Here is a 6,000-nt window from a genome sequence, read left to right on the forward strand (position 1 = left end):
GGCGCCACAATTTTTACACCGTCCTCCTTTTTTCAAACGACACACATACATTCGTAGTCTCAACCTGGGTCAACTACTAGCGTATAAGACATTGAACATACATTAAGATTAATAAACTGTTTAAAACTTGTTAATGCTAAATAACACGATAAAATGTATCTGTCAGTCGACTAATCACTTATGTTTTACTACTGCGAGGAAAAGATGGATATTCAATTATCGATATTTCACAAAGTAGACGTATGCGAGAATTATTTTCAGCTGTTCTATATAGGGAGAGTTCTCATTGATTTTGTATCTTCTCTGAAGTTGTAGTACAAAACCCAAAGCTTGTAAATTTTATATCATACTTTAAGAATATATTTCTAGGTTTTCCAACAGCACTTGTAACATTTCGAAACCGATGATAACAGAATCACTTTACACAAGATGTCGTGTCTCTTGAAGCCAACTAAAATGTTACCTGACACAGAACTGAACTTCTTATGTAAAACTCTGCGAACTTACAGGTAAAGAGAAACTATACGTTTTACAAACTAATAATAATAATAAAGGGAGGACAAACATTTATCACGATATAGAAAATACACTTGAATATAATTTTTAAAATGTTATATCTTTAGTTATGTGCAAGTTTTACGCGATGTATTAAGAAATCATGCTTTTATTTTTGGAAAATTATCATCCCACCTTGTTTTCAGATTTGATTTTATGATGTTTAAGAGAGGGCTTTCCAAGTTTTGTTATTTGTGGGTACGTGTGCAGAGATGTTTTTTCTACCATCTCTTTTAATGTTTAAATAAAAATTGTCGTCCCTCAATTTAAAGTTTGCTAAACCAGTTTGTTCATACATCAAAGAAACGAACACTCAGTTTTAATATTTCAATTACAAAAAATTCCACGATAATACCAGCGAACTCTGCAGTTATTAATTTCTACCTAATGCTTTTCGGATCAATCACACAAAGACCTTCACCCTGCGTGATTGATATAAAGTAAACTCACACTGTGGTGATACTGGTTGCTATTGTAGCTATCTCATGTGATGGTAAATACAACGTTGATCAGATCATATGGGGCGAAAATTGTTAAGTGATCTACAATGTTTTTATAGTTCTCAACTATAAGTTAGAAAAATTAGAAAGTTTTGTTTTTGTAACTTAAATAAAATTATAAGCTACAAAATGATTTAGTAGATAGAAGCTGCTCACAATATATATATATTTTTTTCCTTTTTGTCCCCAAATGGCAGACCAGAATGTCTGTCGACTTACAATGCTAGAAACTGGATTTCAATACCTGTGGTGGACAGAACAGAGATTGCTCTTTCTGTACCTTTGTGCCTAACTACAAACAAACCTTTTTTATCTTATGTTTGTTCTTAAACAGAATCCTGTTGACTTTAATTTGATCACAAGTCCATATACATTACTTAAATACGACGATCCTAACAGCTGTAGACTGTAGACAGCACACGACGTTCTATGGGAGAATGCGCTGAATGGACTATGACGGTGTACATAGGACGTCACACACACTTTATACAGGACAAGTGATGTTAAAAAAATTGACACAGAATGTTTTTTTTTCATAAATTGGGTATTAAACGTATGCTCTTCAAATACCAAGGTGTGCAAGGCCGTATTGTAACATGCAGTAAGGTATTCTAATTAAGAGTATTATTGAAACAGCCAAACATCAAATAAGCCCTTCAATTACTAAAGTAAAACGTTACAGCTAAAATAGTTAGTGTGTTATCTTTAGAAATTCATTATTAACAGTTTTCGAGCTCTGGGTAGCCAACACGTGAGTGTGTTATCTGGTGGCAGCGAGTATAAGATTTTGATAGATGTATAAAAATTTTCAGAACTTCAAATGTTAGAAACTGCTTTCCCCACAAATTTAATTAATTAAAAGTTAATTCATTTTGATGTATCCAGATTCGTATAGTAAAGGTTGCGAATACACTTAAATAATTGATATGTACACTGGACAGTCGAGACGACGTTGTGGAAGATCAAGAGTGCTATTTAATGGCTGATGCATTTAAAAAATGTAGTCATTAGAACCACACATTCCACTCAACATAGATTTCAGAACAGCAGTTGAAGTGATTGTCAGCAACCAAGCCGTGGAGATCAAATACCCAGCGTGAGGTTTAAGATTGAGGATTTTTATTTCATTCACCAGATGACAGCATACTACTACTTGGTCCATTTGGTGATGGTCACTAAAATTAACAACAACGTCTGTGCACTTCAGAGATTAGTTTATGTTTCAGTTTCCTACTTGTTACTGAAGGATTTGTGTCTGGAGAACTAGAGTTGAGCGATATATTCAAGTTTCTTGAAGTGACCACAAAGAGTAAAAATGCTCTGAAAACAGACCTTTTGCTCTTTGTGATGACCATACTCCATATTGAAGTGAAATATCATGAAATATAAAGACGTAAAGCAACGTCCGTTAAACGGTCATGTACGAGAGTACACTGAATGACTAATCATATGTATTCCAGATCACATGACTGATCATTACACATCTTAATCGAATAACAATTACTTTCCATAACTATAATACTACCAAGTCCGATTACTTTTCTGAGAACAATTAAATAATAATTTATAAAAGATAAATATCATGATTGAGAATAAATAGAATATATATATACCCCAGTGGCACGGCTGCATGTCTGCAGACTCACACCACTAGAAACCGCGTGGTGGGCAGGGCACAGATGGCTTAATTCCAAACAAATACGAATATATACCAACAATAGTGTTACTCTTTGTTTCAAAATATTTAGCTATTTCATCTCATAAATAGTTAGGACTATTTTTGAACTCGATGTGAAGTATAAAAGTGTAACAACAAACGCCAATCATATAAAACTATTGTACTACACATATAGGTAACGTCGGAGATAAACTTTTGTCCAAACTCAAATGACTTAGCGGTAAGTCTGTAGTCTTATATTGCTAAAATTCGGGGTTTGATACCCTTTGATGGAGAGCACATAGGTAGCTCTCTGTGTAGCTTTGTGCTTAACAAGAAACAAAGAAATCATTGTCTACTGAGTTCCCCCCCCCCTTCGGTCGATCAACGGTAACTTTAAAGATTTACAACACTAAAGTCCGGAGATGGTTCCTCGCGGCGAACAGAGCGCAGAAAGCCCATTGCGTTTCTTTGTATTTAAAAAGCCCCAGAACCAACATCACTAATTCAGCCAAACAAATAGTAGATTTGAAATGTTTGTTCACACCTCTAACCTAAACCTCGTAAAGGAAAAGTTAAGGAGAATAAAATGCTATCTGCAATCTAAAGAAGATTTTATCGTTGGGTGTTAGGCCTGTGTTTCGGAAGTGTATCCCAGAATATGCTCGTCGCTCTTTCAGCCGTAGGAATTTTATAATATTCGATCAATCACTAGTACAGAATGATCCAAAACTAACAATAAGTAGTATTGACTAGCTGCCTTCTGTGTGGTCTTTCACTGTTAAATTAGGGAAAACTAATAATAAGAATAATGAGTATGTCATTCATACATAACGTATATCATATACATATATATGTCCGGCATGGCCGAGCGTTTCAAGGCATGCGACTCGTAATCTGAGGGTCGCAGGTTCGCGTTCGCGTCGCGCTAAACATGCTCGCCCTCCCAGCCGTGGGGATGTTATAATGTAACGGTCAATCCCACTATTCGTTGGTAAAAGAGTAGCCCAAGAGTTGGCGGTGGGTGGTGATGACTAGCTGCCTTCCCTCTAGTCTTACACAACTAAATTAGGGACGGTTCGGTGCAGTGGGCTAACAACCTACTCACATAAACACATGTTACTGAAACCGCAAGTGATTGCGGCCCTATGTTCCTTGAAGGAATTGAGTGGCAGATGATATACATATATATATACACACACATATATATTATTATGAATAAATGGTATACTCAGATAATCTTACTACAAAATAAAAACAAATATAATAACTACACCTAGTTATGGCCCAGCATGGCCAGATAATTAAGGCACTCCACTCGTAATCAGAGGATCGCTAGTTCGAATCCCCGTCGCACCAAACATGCTTTCCCTTTTAGCCGTGGGGGCGTTATAATGTTACGGTCAATCCCACTATTCGTTGGTAAAAGAGTAGCTCAAGAGTTGGGGGTGGGTGGTGATGACTAGCTGCCTTCCCTCTAGTCTTACACTGCTAAATTAGGGACGGCTGGCGCAGATAGCCCTCGAGTAGCTTTGCGCGAAATTAAAAACAACAACAAATAAAACTCCTAGTTATTAACAAGATAATCTTTTACAGACACGGTTTCATTTATCTATGTTTGCTACCTAACTATTATTTTTTCTAGGGAATGAAACAATCATAATTTGAAAGCTTATCACATTTTGTTTTCTATCACTAACAGCAATATCTCTCTGCTGATGATCACAGCACTTTCCTTCTTTGTAATGTTGTTAGTGAATCCCTATTTGCTGACAGTAACTGTTATGTTATCATCTAGAAGCGAGAACAGTGTATTCAGAGGTGCCTCCCTCCCAGAGTCCCCCTCATAAGGTCATCCGTCACGTGAAAATCTGAAGCTAAGAAGATAGTAACGCTGCTGTATACTACTGGCGTTCATTATTCCAGTCCATTTATAATTTGCTTGTCTGTCTGGACCCTCGCGTCTATCCATACGTTCTAAAAACAGCACAACATCGGTTGAAACATGTAACGTAAAACTCCCTATGACAAAGACGACCCTGCCTATAGCAAAGGAAACTTGGTCGAATATCATTTGTCACCGGGACAATATGTTAGCTCTGTTGTTTTTATAAATGTTTCAGACAGGTGAAGGAAGTTGAAGACTGATCGTCTGTCAAGGCTAAGGATAACCGTTAAGAACATAGTCAGTGTACAGTCTTCAGTTTGAAACGCCAGCATCGTGAGAATAGATGTTCACTCAGATTTCGTGTTTGATGACTGTAATCGTGTTCCTGACTATAATTCTGTCTCTGTTGATCATTGAATTGAACTTACGATTTTAAAAAGATGAAAACGAGTGGCGTATATTGATTACGGATTACCAAACAATCAGTCAAGACGTACACTAGTGTAAAGTTCGCCACATATTTTAAATTATATGACGCTCGTCTTAAAAAATAGCAATATGTGTCTTCCAAATCAAAATATAAACGAAAAGTACTGGTTGGCTGAGACAAACATGATTATTTTCACAGGGTTTTTTGGTTGCTATTGGAACCATCAGATTAAACCGCTACTCGAAGGTTTCTTGGAATCCATCACACCTCGCGACACACATTGGCATCGTCCAATGTTCATCTGTAGCGAGTTGTGCTGTAAATCTAAAAATTAAAACCAGTCGATCGACAATCCTGAAAAATCTATAATATATACTCTGTCAACAACACATGTTAAAATGAGTATATGTTGTTTGAAGATTGGGCTGCTCTCCTGATGTTAGCATTATATATATATATATATATATATACGACGAGTATATGTCGTGTGACGACTGACGAGTGGAGTATTTTTCCAATAACAACTTACACGATGAATAAATGTTGCTTAAAAACTGTACTCTTCTCCTCATGATATTACGTACACTTCGTATTTTTAAAAACGATTTAGGTAAATACGACTGTTTTAAAGTATGATATTTAACTCTGATTGTTTTGTTTTGATGTATCAGGAAGATGACCTAAGAAGGTCGAAACATTGTTCTCTGCTTTATTAATAAAAATGTTAATACCCTTACCAGACGTCCTGAGATACATTTTTACTTCAAGTGGGTTTCTCGTCATCGCGAGTGTTTTGTTTTTAATTTCGCCGAAAGCTATACTTTTATGCTTTAGCTGATCCCTAACTTGGCAGTGTAAGACTGGAAGGTAGGCAGCTAGCCAACATCCACCGTCAACTCTTGGGCTACTCTTTAACCAATGAATAGTGGGATTGATCGTATATTAAAACGCCCACACGGCTGAAAAGTCG

This window comes from Tachypleus tridentatus, chromosome 11 (assembly GCF_004210375.1).
Source record: "Tachypleus tridentatus isolate NWPU-2018 chromosome 11, ASM421037v1, whole genome shotgun sequence".
NCBI lineage: Eukaryota > Metazoa > Arthropoda > Merostomata > Xiphosura > Limulidae > Tachypleus > Tachypleus tridentatus.